The sequence below is a fragment of the Marmota monax genome, unplaced genomic scaffold (assembly GCF_021218885.2).
Source record: "Marmota monax isolate L192 unplaced genomic scaffold, Marmota_monax_Labrador192_F-V1.1 WCK01_AAM20220418_F8-fsc00205, whole genome shotgun sequence".
In the NCBI taxonomy this organism is placed as follows: Eukaryota; Metazoa; Chordata; class Mammalia; order Rodentia; family Sciuridae; genus Marmota; species Marmota monax.
In genome coordinates this window covers 2,004,280-2,021,769 of record NW_026692417.1, presented here as the reverse complement: position 1 = coordinate 2,021,769, position 17,490 = coordinate 2,004,280, and the positions used below count along the sequence as shown (strand labels likewise).

Genomic DNA, 17,490 nt, shown 5'->3' with positions numbered 1-17,490 from the left:
GCTGCCGAAAATTTTATTCAACAATTCAGCATCTCATATAATAATTCAACTTTTATTGAGAAGAATTGATGACAAATTTTTTTGAAAGTTACATAATTTTTAAAGCAGCTATTTTAACACACCCAGAGGTAAGGATTACACATTGGTTAAACTGTAAGCTTACAAAAATGTCAAACCTTTGTAGCCTGGTTTTCCATGGGCTTTCCTAAGAGGCACAGCATCAGATACACACACGCTGAAATGTCTGTGCAGTAGTTTTCCTGCAGTTCATGTTGTTGACTACAAAATGTCCCAGGGAAGTGGGTAATCTGTATATTAGGTCCTCTAATATATGGGATATAAAAGGTTAATTTCATTTTCTTTAAAATATTTTTTAGTTATACATAAAAACAATATCTTTATTTTATTGATTAATTTTCATGTGGTGCTGAGGATTGAACCCAGTGCCTCATATGTGTGAGGCAACCCCCTGCCACTGAGCCATGACCCCAGCCCTCATTTTCTTTTTCTTAATACTTTTATTTGGGGGATGGGGGTACTGGGGACTGAACTCAGGGGCACTCAGCCACTGAGCCACATCCTCAGCCCTAGTTTGTATTTTATTTAGAGACAGAGTCTCACTGAGTTGCTTAGCGCCTTGACATTGCTCAAGCTGGCTTTGAATTCACAATTCTCCAGTCTCAGCCTCCAGAGCTGCTGGGATTTACAGGCATGTGCCACCATGCCCGGCCTTAATACAATTCTTGGTGGGGGGCAATAACATTAAAGGAAACTAATATAAACCCCAATCACAGCCCTTTAAAAATGTTTTGGTTAGGGGCTGGAGTCATAGCTCAGTGGTAGAGCGCTTGCCTAGCACATATGAGGCACTGGGTTCAATCCTCAGCACCATATAAAAATAAACAAAAGTATTGTGTCCACCTACAACTAAAAAAAAAGTGTTTTGGTTAACTAGGCATGATGAGGCACCTGTAATCACAGTGACTTTGAGGCTGAAGCAGGAGGAAGTTCAAGGCTAGCCTCATCAATTTAGTGAGGCTCTAACAACTTAGCAAGACCCTATCTCAAAATTAAAAAAATAAAAATAAAAAGGGCTGGGTGTGTGGCTCAGTGGTTAAGCACCCCTGGATTCAAGTCCCAGTTAAAAAAAAAAAAAAAAAAGGTTTGTTTATTCATTATTTCCTGACTATATGAATAGTTTTTCCAAGTGTAAAATGTTACTAACTTACAAAGGAGTTTATTGGTAAAACTGGCTTATACTTACTATTTATTTTGGTTCCAGTGTACCCCCTAACCTTCACATATTGGAGGCTTTCCTTAGTGTAGCCTATTGGGAATTCTTTGGGGGCACTGCTCGCAGAAGAGAATGTTGGTCTCCCACATTCTTGGGAAGGGAAGAATTATAAAAGACTGAGCCTGCCTCCTGAATCTCTCTGGTTTCCTGTTTGGCAATGATATCTCCTGATCCCACGTGGGCTCTTGCCATTATACCTTCCACCACAAGGCTTCAGTGGAGACAAGCAGAAGCTGAACTCCAGAACTGTGAGCTAAATAAACCTGTTTTCTTTAAAAGTAGGCTGCCTCAGGTATCTTGTTACAGTAACAGAAAACTGACTAATCACTATACATATTCTTTTTGTATAAATGTGTATAATAATTTAACCCTAGCATCTCATAAAATGGAGGAAGGGTAATTTTCCTTCTGAAATAAAGAACCATGGACTTCTTTAATGAATGGTAGCATCATCACTTTGTGCGTGTGTGTGTGTGTGTGTGTGTGTCTGTGTGGTGGTGCTGGTAGATTCTATTATTAGAACCATTATAAAGATAAGTAAGTCAGGCTGGGACTACAGCTCAGTGGCAGGGTGCTTGCCTAGAATATCTTGAGGCACTGGGTTCAATCCTCCACACCACATAAAACTGAATAAAACGAAGGTATGCTGTCCATCTACAACTACCAAAAAAATTTTTTTAAAAAGGATAAGGAATTAAGCTTCTGAAAGTTTATATAATTTGCACAGATCATTCAGTTATTTGAAGTCTGACTGTCCTGTGCTGAAATTTGAGGGATAGGGGAAGTCTTAAAAAATTATATAGAGGGCTGGGGATGTGGCTCAAGCGGTAACACGCTCACCTGGCATGCGTGCAGCCCGGGTTTGATCCTCAGCACCACATACAAAAAACAAAGATGTTGTGTCTGCCGAAAACTAAAAATAAATATTAAAAAAATTCTCTAAAAAAATGGCCAGGTACAATGGTGCATGCCTGTAATCCCAGTGGCTTGGGGGGCTGAGATAGAAGAATTGCAAGTTCAAAGCCAGCCTTAGCAAAAGCAAGGTGCTAAGTAACTCAGTGAGACCCTGCCTCTAAATAAAATACAAAATAGGGCTGGGGAATGTGGCTCAGTTGCCAAATGCCTCTAAGTTCAATCCCCAGTACTCACCCCTGCCAAAAGTGGAGTTGTAAACAATTGTTATAATATTAGCTCTTATAATTGCCCATGTTCTTACCTTTATTAAGATCTTTACTTCTTCATATAGCTTCATATTACTGTTTATCGTCATTTCATTTCACCTTCCAAAACTCCCTTGAGCATTTCATGCAGGACAGACCTAGCACGAACAAACTCCTCAACTTGTATATCTGGGAATGCTTTAATTTCTCTTCACTTTTTCTGCAGGGGCATGGAGTGTGGGTATTTAACTGGGGATCTTGGGATTGAACTCAGGGATGGTTTACTATTGAGCTATACTACCAGCCCTTTTTATTTTTCATTTTGTGACAGGGTCTCACTAAGGTGAGGAGGCTGACTTTGAACTTGTGCTCCTCCTGACTCAGCCTCCTGAGTCCCTGGGATTAAGGCATGCTTGTCCAGGGTGCTTTTCTGACCAATGGGTTACTTCAGGAACACAAGCACATGCAGCCAGACACAACAGTAGAGGATGGGTAGCTACCAGTGTGCTAAGAGCTTACATTGATGAAAACTAACTCCCAAACCTTTCCTGGAAGACAAAAGCTTTCAACAGACAGAGAGGTTGAGGATATGAAACAATGGTAGAGCACTTATCTAGCATGTGCCAAGGCTCTGGGTTTAATCCTCAGTAAAACATGTGTGCACGTGTGCAAGCAAAGACATCATACACACACACACACACACACACACACACATACATCCCAGAGTTCCAAAGTTAAATCAGTTAGGTTCTGCAAGAGCAACTGCTACCTAGGTAAGCAGACACAATTCCTGGTGCTTCCTATTCTGCCTTATAGTTAAATGAACATCAAGTTTTAATGGTCACTTAACTATAAAAATCAGGAAATAAAAATATTTAAAGTGGGGCTAGGGAAGTAGCTCAGATGTAGAGCACTTATTTAGTGCATATGCAGCCCTGAGTTCAATCCTCAGCACCAGGTTTAAAACATGTAGCGGTGTTCCATATGTTTTGTAAGTGTAACAACCAAATGCAAATTGATGACAGTCAAATTTAATCTTATAATTAAAAAAACCCAAAATGTGGGCTGGAGTTGTAGCTCAGTGATAGAGTACTTGTCTAACAGATGTGAGGCACTGGGTTCAATCTTCAGCACCACATAAAAATAACAAATAAATAAGATAAAGGTATTGTGCCCATCTACAACAGAAAAAATAAAATAAAAACAACAACAAAAAATCCCACCCGAAACTCCATGATAGGTAGCCACATTTTAAAATCTCAATTTCTTTTTTAAACAACTTAAATGAACTTTCTATTAGAGTGATTCTTTTTTTAAAAAAATTTTTAGTTAAATATGGACACAATACCTTTGTTTTACTAATTTATTTATTTTATGTGGTGCTGAGGATCAAACCCAGTGCCTCACGTGTGCAAGGCAAGCGCTCTACCACTGAGCCACAATCCTAGCCCATATATTAGAGTGATTCTTTTTCTTCTTATTATTTTTTTTTATGGTGCTAGGGATTGAACCCAGGGCCTTGTGCATACAAGGCAAGCACTCTACTGACTGAGCTATATCCCCAGTCCTAGGAGGGAGGGAGAGAGAGAGGGAGGGAGGGAGAGAGAGAGGGAGGGAGGGAGGGAGAGAGAGAGAGAGAGAGAATTTTAATATTTATTTTTTTAGTTTTCGGCGGACACAACATCTTTGTTTGTATGTAGTGCTGAGGATCGAACCCGGGCCGCACGCATGCCAAGCGAGCACGCTACCGCTTGAGCCATATCCCCAGCCCGTGATTCTTAATCTTAAATTTTATAAAACTGAAAGCAAATTTTACACTAAACCACAAAGATTTTAATTCTGGAATGTGATTCAGGTACTGCAGGAGCAAATTCTTCCTTTCCATATTTTCATTTGTGAAATGAATGGAGAATATCAAATTAGAGGATTTTAAAGGTCCTTGAGTAAAAATTTGATGAAATTATTTCCAGCACAGTAAAATTCATAAAACTGAACTATTATGTGGAATTCTGCTCCCTAGGGGCAGGAAGGAAGCAAAGAGTGAAATTAAACAATAATAAGATGTCAAATCTTCTTTCTTTTTGTTTGGTACCAGGGATTGAACCCAGGGGCACTCAACCACTGAGCACATCTCTATCTTTTTATTTTTGAGACAGGGTCTTGCTGAGTTGTCCAGGGCCTCACTAAATTGCGGAGGCTGGCTTTGAACTTGCAATCTTCCTATTTCAGCCTCCCGAACCGCTGATTATAGGCATGCATCACTGTACTCAGCAAGATGTCAAATGTTCAAAAAGACATTTTCTAAACAATCATCCCAAAATCTGTAATGGGATTAAACTAAAAATTTTAATATGGACTGAAACATGATTCTAAAGTTAAGTATTAACTGCGTATCTCAGATTATGAGCTGAGCAATCCACTAAGAATCACACTAGTGACTCACATCCCTGAATGAGTCTGCTTTACGCGCAGAAATGAAATCAATTAAAGGGTTTACAATGAAGTTTTGTTTAACTGGAACATTTTAAGTAGAAGTTAATTCCACATGAATGATAATAGATGTTTAATAACTAGCTGGTGACATTTCTATGCAAAAGCATTATGGCAGCTAACCAGCAAACAGTAATCTATGTATTATAAACATGAATACACATAAACATGAATACACTTGTTTTCAAAAGAGCTTCTGGTTATGGACAATATCTGAGAAACACAAAAATATAATTTATAATGAATGAAATTATAAAACCTCCTAGAGTAGTTTGAAATCTTGGCTCTATCAACCAACAAGGAAATAAAACACCACTGTGGGTTGAAGTGCCAATCTGTACTGGCAAAAAGCCATTCTACTTGAATTTAAAAACATTCAGGAACCAGCTGGAGAAGTATGGGGAATCTGAAATAATGTATTCATTCATAATGTCTCAAAAGTGGAACTGTCTTCATGTAAAAAGGACAGTATTGGCTCACATGTCCAAAACAGCCTAAGCTGAAGTCTAACCAAATGATCTGAATAATGCTCAATCTAGGAAACTAGACATGTCTAAGATAAGAATAAATAAATGTATATTTCTAATATGACTAAGTTTACAATACAAAAGTTCTTAAAAACAAACAAAAAAATATGGCAGTGTTGAATGCAACCTATTCCAACCTTACTGGAAGATATCTTGATAATATTGATTATCAATAACTTTAAGCCAGGCATGGTGGACACTACTGTAACCCTAGAGGTTGAGGCAGGAAGATGGCAAATTCAAAGCCAGCCTACACAACTTAGTGAGACCCTATCCCAAAATAAAAAATAAAAAGGGGGGCTGGGATTGTGGCTCAGCAGTAGAGCGCTGGCCTCGCATGGGCGGGACCGGGTTCGATCCTCAGCACCACATAAAAATAAAAGGCATTGTGTTGTGTCCATCTACACCTAAAAAATAAATATTAAAAAATAAAATAAAATAAAATAAAAAATAAATAAAATGGGCTGGGGATGTGGCTCAGGGATAGAGTACCCTGGGTTCAGTCACCACTACCTGGTGTGGGGCAGGGTAACTTAAAATGTATATATTCTGCCAGGCAAAGTGGTGTACATCTGCAATCCCAGTAGCTCCAGAGCCTGAGGCAGGAGGATCGCAAGTTCAAAGCCAGCCTCAGCAACTTAGTGAGGCCCTAAGCAATTTAGTGAGACCCAGTGTCTAAATAAAATACAAAAAAGGGCTGAGGATGTGGCTCAGTTAAGCACTCCTGGATTCAATCCCTGGTACCAAAAAAAAAAAAGAAAAAAAAAAGATATTCTTTAATCAGTAATGTCACATCTAGTAATTTATCCTAAATAAACATAATGCATATGGCAAAACCTCTATAATCAAATATACAATCATTACACTTTTTTTTTAAGAACAGAGTACATAAAATTCAAATGTGTATGATTATAGACAAAAAGTAGATTAGTGGTTGCTTAGACCTGGGTAGGATGAAGAAGAATGGGAAGTGAGTGCTAATGGGTATGAAGTTTCTTTTTGGAGGAACCAAAATATTCTAAAATTAATTTTGGTGATGACTATATAACTTTGTGAACATATTAAAAAACGTTGAGGACTAGGGGTTATGGCTCAGAGGTAGAGTGCTTGCCTGGCATGCATGGGGCATTGGGTTCGATCCTCAGCACTACATAAAAATTAAATAAAGGTATTGTGTCCACCTACAACTAAAAAATAAACATTAAAAAAAAAAGATCGAAGTGTGCTATTGATTTATTTTATTTTTTGGTACTGGGGATTGAAACCAGGGGGTACTTTATCACTAAACTACATACCCAGTTTTTTAATTTATTTAGAAACAGGTTCTCATTAAGTTTTCATTAAGTTGTTCTCATTAAGTTCTCTAAGTCTCACTAAGGTTGCTGAGGCCTGAACTGTGCAATTTAAATCAGCAAGACATATGGTGTCTGAATTATATCTTTAAATAAAATTAATTTTTTAAAAAATGTTAATGTCTCCATACCAGGTAAAGCAATACAAATATCTATCTGAAAAGGGCTGTTTATTAGCTCCAGCTGTGAGGGCTTATCAGCTTGACATTATCTTATCTTTCAAAAGAATTCTTTAAACTGGCAGCGTTGTTGCTCATCTGTAATCCCAGGGACTGAGGAGGCTGAGGCAGGAGAATCAAGTCCCAGGCCAGCCTGGGGAACTTAATGAGACCCTTATCAAAATAAAATAAAAATTAAAGAAAGTGATAGGACTTTATAGCACAGTGGAAGAGTACTTGCTAACCTGTGCAAGGCCCTGAGCTCAATCCCTAGCACTACAAAAATAAACAAATAAATAAAACAAAGACTCTTTTAACCTGGATTTCTATGTGCAATCTGATTTTTTGTTTTCAATTGAAGACTAAAACATAGAAAGATGCACAAATATGAGTACTGCTCAATTAATTTTTACGAAGTATGCATACCCCTGTAACCAACATGAAAATAAAGAACATTAGCAGCTACCCAGAGCCACCATATGTCCCTTACTATTCAAGGCAAACACCAACCTGACTTTTAACAACGTAGATTAGTTTAATCCATGGCCAGACTTGACATTGACATTATGGATAATTAGGATGCTTTGTAGCATCCCTGGCCTCTTCCACTTGTGACAACCAAAAATGTCTCCAGAAATTGCCAAATGCCTCTTAGAAGGAAAGACTGTCTTCCACTTGAACTTTACATAAAAGGATTCACAAATAGATCCTCTTGTGTAGCTAACATAAAGAACATTTAGCTCTAGTCTATTCATTCTCTTTGCCTTATTATATTGCCATTGTGTAAACATATCACAAGTTATTAATTCTGTTTACAGGCAGTTTGGGGTTAGTACAAATAATACTGCTATAAACACTATACTCATGTTTTCTGGTAAACATATGTATACATTTCTACTGATTATCTAGAAGTAGAACTGCAATCATAAGGCATAGGTGTGTGAGCTTTAGATTAGTCATTTTCCAAGAGAGTTATATCAACTTAGACTCCTATCTGCCTGTTTCTTACTAGCTCTCTAGCCCCCTCCCTTGCTCTCCTTCTTTTGTCAATTACTCTAAAGTCTGAATAGAAATACATCAACATCAACAGCAGCCTATGGATGATCTACCTTCTTGATCTTTATGCTTTTTAATATCTTCTACAATAAACATGCAAAAATGAAATCAGCAAAGCTTTACTTCATAACAAAAGCCCTTTGAGAAATTTTAAAAGTAGGATAAGGTACAAATTTCATAATATTTGCATACACTAATAAAGATTTAATTAAGTAATAAACTACAGAAGAGTATAGATATAATACCCAAATCTTGCTAGAGATCACATCTTGGTATTTATATTATGCCAACTTCATCACAGAATCTTTGGTATAATTACTAAACCCCCATGGATATAGAGTAATAAACTACAGAAGAGTATAGATATAATACCCAAATCTTGCTAGAGATCACATCTTGGTATTTATATTATGCCAACTTCATCACAGAATCTTTGGTATAATTACTAAACCCCCATGGATATAGAGATCCAAGACAGAACTTAAATAAAATTCCACTCTGGAGTAAAATATAGTATGGTGAGCCCAGAGGGTAATTTTTAATTTGGAAGGATATGTGAAAGATGATAGTATTCTGACATAATCTTATAGCAGCTTAGTTTCACAATGCTGCTCTTCTTATTTCTTTAGCTACCCTATATAAAATAGTACAGAATCAACAAAGAAAATTAACAAATGCAACATTCCCTTGGAACACACACTTTTACCATTATTCCCTGATGATTATCATTTGACATCGAAGAAGTTAGCCTTATTTTGAGAAATTGTTTATTAAAATAGCCACGAGCCAGATGTGGTGGGGCATGAATCCCAGCAGCTAGGGAGGCTAAGGTAGGGAGACTGTAAGTTCAAAGCCAGCCTCAACAAAAGGGAGATGCTAAACAACTCAGTGAGACCCTGTCTCTAAATAAAATATAAAATAGGGCTGGGGGTGTGGCTCAGTGGTCAAGTGTCCCTGAATTTAATCCCTAATACCAAAAAAAAAAAAAAAAAACAGCCACCAAAGCTTGGTGCATCGGTGTATGCCTGTAATCTCAGCAACTCAGGAGGATTTCAAATTCAAGGCCAGTCTTAGCAATTTACTGAGGCCATAAGCAACTGGGATGGGCAGTGGTTAAGTACCACACCACAACAAAACAGCCACCAAAAACTTCCCAGTCTCCTTTACAAGTGAGTTCTATTAAATGTTTACTTGATGTGAAAATATTACAAAATCATTCTTCCTATCTTAATCATTGTTTCCTGTTCTCTCCTTCATATCACGGATTATTCTGTTGGGATAACAATTGTCATGTACAATTGTACAAACTCAACAGACCTAGAGCAATACTAAATAGACAGCAGAAAATGGGCTTTTTTAAAAATCCAAAATAAGCTGTTACTTTAGCTTTGAAGATAGCTAAAATGGAATCCAAGACCACGCATGCAATTCCATTTTTTAAAAATTGAGACCCCCCCAATCCTAATAATTTTTCTCAACACAAAAGCAAGCAGGCCACGTGGTATAGCTGAATGGTATAGTACTTGCCTAGCATACACAAGAACCTGGGTTTGATCCCCAGCAGAAGGAAGCAGGCAAGATGGGGAGCTTTCCCTTCTGTGCATGTGAAGAGTACACATCTGCTTGAACTGCTCAGCCTATATGAATACTAAGTTTTCACTCTAAAAAACATGAACACCTACAACTGAACTGGAATGGGAGGTCAAAGCAAACTATTCACCAATAACAAAGACCCTTTCAGATCTCACTAAAGCATTTTTAATACAAATCTAGATAGGATAGTCAATCAGATCTTTCAATTATTTATTTATTTTTTATTTTTGGCATTAGAGACTGAACTCAGGGGCACTTAAAAACTGAGCCACATCCCCAGCCCTTTAAAAAAATTGTTTTATTTTGAGACAGTCTCACTAAGTTGCTCAGGGCCTCAGTTGTTCAGGCTGGCCTAGATCTTGTCATCCTCCTGCCTCAGCCTCCAGAGCCACTAGGATTACAGGAATGCTTCAACACGTCCTACTCAACCAGGTTTTTTTTTTTTTTTAATATTAATTTTTTTAGTTGGACATAATACCTTTATTCCATTTATTTATTTTTATGTGGTGCTGAGGACTGAACCCAGGGCCCCGCTGAGTGCTCTATCGCTGAGCTACAATCCCAGCCCCTCCATCAGGTCTTTTAAAAACATCACATCAAGCAGTGTGGTAGCACAGGCCCCTGGGTTAAATCCCCAGTATTCCAAAATAATTAATTAATGGTAACCGATCAGGTCATGGCCATTAATAAGTTTATACCAGTAAGTATTTACTAATAAACCAGCTCTGTATTTGTATGTAAGACTAGTAACAGAAAAACATAAGGGGCTAGGGTGTAGCTCAATGGTAGAGAACTTGCCTAGCATACATGAAGACTTGGGTTCAATCCCCAACACCACAAAAACAAAATAAAACAACAACAAAAAAAACTTTATCAAAAGTATTTCAGGGGGCTCAGGTTGTGGTTCAGTGGTAGAGTGCTTGGCTAGCATGCAGTGAGGCACTGGGTTTGATCCCCAGTACCACATAAACAAAATAAAGGTATTATGTCCATCTACAACTAAAAAAATATATATATATTAAAAAAAATGAAGTACTTCAGGAAAAAAAATTACTTCAGTACACCTAATAATTACAAATAAAATATTAGCAGGCACTGAAATAATTTTTAATATTTATTTTTTAGTTGCAGTTGGGCACAATATCTTTATTTTGTTTATTTACTTTTTATGTGGTGCTGAGTATCGAACCCAGGGCTTTTCACGTTCTAGGCGAGAGCTCTACTACTGACACAACCCCAGCCCCACTGTTTGGTATCAGGGATTGAACCCAGGGAGCTTAATCACTGAGCCACTGAGCACTTTTTTAGTTTTTGGTACCAGAGACTGAATTCAGGGGCACTTAACCACTGAGCAACATCCCCAGCCCTTTTTTAGGTTTTATTAGAGACAGGGTCTCACTGAGTTGCTTAGGGGCTTGCTAAGTTGCTGAGGCTGGCTTTAAAACCTGTGATCCTCCTGCCTCAGCCTCCTGAGTTGCTGGGATTATAAGCGTGCACTACCAAAATAACTGTTGAATACATAAACTGGGTGCTTAGGGACACTTGGCTATTAGACAGACATTACTCTTGACTTTACAGAACATACTGACAATTGAAATGGTGAAATAGACATTATAGGAATAATTAAAGTCTTTTGGCAAGGGATGTACTGGGATTGAGTTCTACCACTGGGCTCTATCCCCAGACTTTTTTATTTTGAAACAGGATCTCACTAAATTGCCCAGGCTGGCCTCAAACTTGCCATCCTCCTACCTCAGCCTCCTAAGTAACTGGGATCACAGGCATGCACAACAATGCCCAGCTATTAAATTTAAGTGGTGATAAAGCCTACAAAAAATAAGTAAAAGTTACTATAAGAGTTATCTTTTAAGGCTGGGGTATAGCTCAGTTGGTAGAGTTCTTGCCTTGTATGCACAAGGCCCTGGGTTCAATCCCCAGCACTGACAAAAAGTTATCTTTTAGGGCTGGGGTTGTGGCTCGGTGGTAGAGAGCTCACCTAGCACATGCAAAACCCTGGGTTTGATCCTCAGTACAACATAAAAAATAAATAAATAAAATAAAGGTATTGTGTCCAACTACAACTAAAAATAAATATTTAAGAAAAAGAGTTATCTTTTAGGGGTCGCTAAACTACTCTAGGAAGAGGAGAAAGGTTTCTCTGCAGAAGTGATATTTAGGAGGTTCTGAAGAATAAGGAGAAGAGGAATTAGCTATAGTATGTGCAAGGGCCCTTGGTGAGTTTTGAACTTTCAAGGAACAGGAATTGAAAAAAAAAAAAAATCAGTACAGCTAGATCACACAGAGTAAGAAAAAATGTAAAAATAAATGATGCTGGAAAAAATAGGCAAGGTCAAATCACACCTCATTAAATAAAGATTCAGTGCTTTAAAGGAAAAGCAATGTAAGTTTTCTGATAAAGTGCTTGATTAGATTTACTTTAAAAGGACAATTCTAGCTGGGAACAGTGGCATACACCTATAATCTCAGTGACCAGGGAGGCTGAATGAAGCAGGATTGCAAATTCAAGGCCAGCCTAGGCAACTTAGCCTGTCTCAAAAGAGCAAGGGTGAGGGATGTAGCTCAGTGGAAGGGCATCCCTGGATTCAATCCCAGTACAAAAAAAATACAAAATAAAAAGGTAGTAGCTCAGTGGTTAAGTATCCTGGGTTTGATCCCCAGTACTATAAAAAAAATAAAAATAAAAAAGTAGGTGATGGTATATTGCTTATACACACACAAATATAAAGAAATGCAAAATATATAACAAAAATATAAAGAAATGCAAAGGAATAATAAATCAAGTTGATGATTAGCTCAATAAGGAGACCTATAATGGGGTATGGGAGAGAAGATCCAATCGGTAGAAAAACAGGACTTCAACTATAATGATAACATCTTTCCTGAATAAGATAGACACACAAATATTCATCATAGTATTATTCATTACTTTTTGGAGGAGTTCTGTGTTTGGGATTGGGGTCTCTGACAAACTTGGTGATCGTGACATGCTTGGTAACTAGGAAGTTTCTGTGCAAAGACACAGAATGCCCAGCTACTGGGATATACCTGGCTACTAGGAAACTCCTGTGCAAAAATCACAGGATGCCCAGCTGCCATAGCAATGTTCTTCACAAGTTTACCCTGTTTCCCAGGCTTGGAATACCCAGCAGTTTCCCCTCCTTGAAGCTACTAGGATAACTATGCAGGTGCACTATCTGGTCTCCTTAGCAATGTCCTCAGCCAGCACTCGGGGTTAAAAAAATACTAATTAGAATGTAGTCATGGTAACGGTGGTATTTAACTTTTTTTGAGTTAAATACAAAAAACTCAGCAAGAGCGGAACTTAGAGTTCACTTCTACTCTTCTTCGCTCTGCTCCAACTTGTCTGCCCGCTTCCACTATGTCTATGTCTGTTCTTTTATTCATCTATTCACAGGTTTTCTTCACAGGTGTTCGTTACAACTTTTCCTGTCTCAAATATCTCATAGAAGTTTAAACAATAATAATAAAAGTGAATAAGGATTGGGAGTGGTGGCACACACCTATAATCCCAGTGACTCTGAAGGCTGAGGCAGGAGGATCATAAATTTGAGGCTATCCTCAGCAATCTAGCAAGACTCCGTCTCAAGATAAAAAATAAAAGGGTTGGAGAGTGTAGCTCAGTGGTAAAGACCTTCTGGGTTCAACCCGAGTACAAAAGAGAGAGAGGGAGAGGGAGAGGGGGAGGGAGAGGGGGAGGGGGAGGGGGAGGGGGAGGGAGAAAGGACGTGAGTTTGAATGTGACTGAATAAGGAGCTAGGCTGAGTATCACATGCCTATAATCCCAGAAACTTGGGAGGCTGAGACACCAGGATCCTGGATTTTTTTTTTTTTTTAAATACTGGCTACCTGTTCAGGGTTTCCACTGAGATACTCAGAAGTAATTTAAATTGAGTTTTACAAACTGAACTCTCTCTTGCTCTAAACCTAGAACTTCAATGTTTCATTTCTACAATTTACCAAGGTCAGACTCTTATCCCCATCCTAGTTCAGGTCACCCTTTTCTAACTATAACAACTATTTCTAAATCGTTTTTCTCATTTAATTTTTTCTTGGGGGTGGGGTTCGATACTGAAGATTTAACACATGGGTTCTCTTCCACTGAGTGGAAGTCAGCTGTGATTACAGGAGAGCACCACCATACCCAGCTTGTAAGTTTTCTGAATGAAGAGTATGCAATATTTTCATAAGCAGAAAAAGTCAATAAAACTGAGAACTACCCCCCCCCCAATAGGATGCACTGGACTGGGCACAACAGCACATGCCTAGCTGAGGCAGGAGGATCATGAATTTAAGTCTAGCCACAGTAACTTAGCAAGATCCTGTCACAAAAAAAGGCTGGGAATGCAGCTCAGTGGTAGCATCTTCCTGGGTTCAAATCACAGTATCACAAAAAGAAAAGGGAAATAAGAACTTCAAATAAAGCAACAGTTTTTTAGAACACATCACTCTGCACTGAATTAAGCAAGAAACAAACACTATGTATTTATTGAGAGAATGATGCTCTGGATTTTCATTACATATCTTATATTCTAAGATCCCAACTACTGATTTGATGGGTAAGCCTGGAGCTGAGAGGAAGGGGCTGTAGATAATCAAAGACAGAACCTTGCATTCCTTCCCTTTGGCCAAATTATACAAATATAAAATTAATTAACAAAAGATAAGAGCAGTTGTTGTGCTTAAGATAAGTTAATTTATTAAATCCTTTGGATTAAAGGCTAAAATCAGGGGCTGGGGATGTGGCTCAAGCGGTAGCACGCTCGCCTGGCATGCGTGCGGCCCGGGTTCGATCCTCAGCACCACATACAAATAAAGATGTTGTGTCTGCCGAAAACTAAAAAACAAATATTAAAATTCTCTCTCAAAAAATAAAAATAAAAATAAAGGCTAAAATCAATTCAAACTCCATGAAATGAAAAAAAATATAATCATGGAGGGTTAGCTAAACAAGTAGAAAACCAACTCTCAAATTATACAACATGCTTAAGTTAAAGTGCTAATCTTTTTTAAAATGCTTTGGAAAAATGCACAACAGTTTAAGACAAGTAGTAAATAATATCAAGCCACTACAAATCAGTTCACATATTTACAAAACTTCCACATAATTTCTAAGTAATTCTCTTTGTAAAGTACTTTGCGTACAGCACTGAGAGCACAAAGTAAACCAAGACACAGATTTGTTTACCAGAGCTTTTTACCTTTTGCACGGAAGAGTTAGTTCGTTGTTTCTTTCATTCTGCCACTATACAACGCTTAAGAAATTCAAAGCAAATGTAATATAAATTCCCTCTCCCCAAAACAAATCGGCAAATTTAATCACAGTTCAAAATATTTTTAGCCAGGAGCTCTGAAATTAGGTTTTTTGTTTCTGCATTCTGTTCTGAATAACATCCAAAATCTCTTTAGGGGAAAAAGGATTTGACTCCAAATTTACATTATTAATCCTTTTATTCTACAGCTATTAATGTCCTCGGGATGTTTTCTGTTTATCAGAGAATTAAAACTCCTTTATTAACATAGTTTTTGGGTTTTATAGCACTTTCATATATATTCACATGCACGTGTTACACAACATAAACAATACTTTCAGACTTAATAGGCAAACAAGACAACACTTTCCCAGAACTTATTCTAACCTGTTAGCTCAATTTCACCTAGTCTTGATGCTAATAAAATGAAGCATAAGCACAAAGAAATCAGTACCACTGCCAGCTCTCAACGAACAAAAACACCTTCCTATTTCGCAAAGGTAAAACAATCCCAATCAAACGCCACCCTCCCCCCAAAAAAGGGCGGGAGAAATCAAATTCTAAACCACACAGTCCATGTAAATCTTTCAAAGCTCCAAGCGCAGCCACCAGCCCATAATCACAGCGTTAGCGCCTTCTCTCAATTCTGAATCTGGAGACTCAAGAAAAAAAACAACGAAAAGCAATGCTCCAAAGTTTCACGAAGTGGGGAAAAGTCCTTTTAAGTAAAGAAAACGCATCCATCAAGAGGCGACTAGCCCAGTCCTCCCGTCCGCCTCTCTCCCGCTTCCAGCCCTCGAGCTAAACCTCCTCCAAACCCTCCGAGGGAGGCGGGAGACGTGCGGGGAGATGTTAGACAAGGAGCCAAACGAACCCGCAAGCCGCACGCCGCACGCCGCGATGGCAGGGGCCGCGGTCGGGCAGACAAAGAGCAGCCCGCGAAGCGCCGGGCGGCGGCGGACCGCCCTGGCGCCGCCCTGCGCCCCTAACCGCTCGGAGGAGTTGCGAGCACGCCCGGGCGCCGCGCAAGTGCGCTCCAACGCCGCCCCGGCTCCGGGACGGTCCCCGAGCCGTTTCCCTCCCAATTTGGGAACCTCGCGCCTGTGGACAAAGAGGGAGGGCGCGCCCGGGGCAGCGGCAGGACGCGGGCGGCGACGCCTCTCCGGGCTCGGCAGGAACCCCTCGGCGACGCCCCTCTCCCGCCCCCACCACCCCGGGGCCGGCCGCGCTCTTCCTCGGGCCCCCGATCTCCTCGGGCCCTCTCCGAGCTCCCCACGAGTTCTCCCGCCTCCACCGGACCCCGCCCCGGCCCGCTTCCCCTCAGCCGGCTCTGCGGCCGCCCCTCACCCGGCGGCGGGTTCCCCCGGAGCCGCCTCCTCCGCCGGGCCTCGGCCCGTCCCGCCGGCCGCCGCCTCATGTGCCCCGCGTCGCCATCGCCTTCGCCGCCACCCTAGCCTCTCCTCCTCCGCTGTCGCCGCTGCCTTCGCCTCAGTCTCCAACCGAGGCTGAAGCCGCTCCCGCCGCCGCCGCCTCCCGCTCCCGCCGCCGGGACCCGCGGGGAAGCGCCTGCGCACTACACGCTGCGGTGGGGGCGGGGGCGTCCCGCAGCGGCCTGTGAGCAGGGGTCGAGCTGCTCGTGGCGCTGGAGTAGGAGAGGGCGCGCTGGAGTAGGAGGGGGCGCCCCGGAGCGCACAGGGTGCGGCGCGAGCGCCAACTTTCCGCTGCTGGGTCCGCGAACGCTCCAGGGCGGTCCCGGACCCACCGGGGGGACTGCGCGGGTAGGACCCGCCCGTGTGGAGTCTGGACCCGGCGTGGGAGCACACTTCGTTCCCCCACGGTTCAGTCTTCTAGCTTGATTTGCGGACGGGGGTCCCCAGCCGGCAGTGCCTCCAGTGTGAGAGGACCACTAACGGCGCCGTGAGGACACGCCTCACCTGGGTATCCCGGGTTGGTTCACGGAGCTCCGGAGTTGTCTTGTGTGCGCCTTGCCAGGGCCTTGGTCCAGCGGACCGTGGGATGCTGATGGCCGTTCTAAGTTCTCAATACAGTTACTGGAGGGTCCTACAGGCCCTCGGTCAGTCAACCATCCTAGCTTCTTGGAATCGTGGATTTTGGAGGCAATCTAGAGACTTTTGAGGTCCTAGACTTCTTGGATTAGCAAGACCCTAATAAGCCATTTCCTCTTAACTCCTTACATCCCAGCAGGGATCCCATTCGAAGTACGTTTTAAAATTTGCATGCGTAGGAATTCTCCAGTTTAAAACTGCCTATCGAGAAACGGAGAATTCCCCGGAATGCTTTAAGCAGAGTGAGACTACGTGACAAAGGAAGGATTGGTAAAGAGATGGAGGACGACTTTATACAGCGCAGTGTCTCACAATTCCTTTGCTCTGGAATTAGTTTATTTGAGCATTACTACAAATGGATAGGCTTTTAATTTTGCCCTTATGACTAGAGAAGAAATTAAACTCTAAATAGCTAGGTGACTTGCTGCAGGTCCAACTCCTGCACCGGAAACTAATCCCTAAGGGCTAGTTCAGGGGTTCATAACTTGAGGGCTGGGCAGCTG

General features: G+C 40.7%; 1 protein-coding gene across 4 annotated transcripts in view; it reads right to left on the bottom strand.

Annotated features, from left to right (window-relative positions):
* The window catches only part of Gjc1 (gap junction protein gamma 1), a 28,868-nt gene extending 11,774 nt beyond the window's left edge, over nt 1-17,094 (bottom strand). The window contains exon 1 of one of the 4 annotated variants that reach the window (XM_058578762.1): nt 16,856-17,094. The gene's annotated coding sequence lies outside the window, so the exon portion shown is untranslated. Of the gene's footprint in view, nt 1-16,268; nt 16,447-16,855 lie in introns of those variants that run through there. The other 3 variants (XM_046442780.2, XM_058578763.1, XM_046442779.2) reach the window with 3 other exon arrangements.
* Nucleotides 17,095-17,490: the final 396 nt, after the last annotated feature.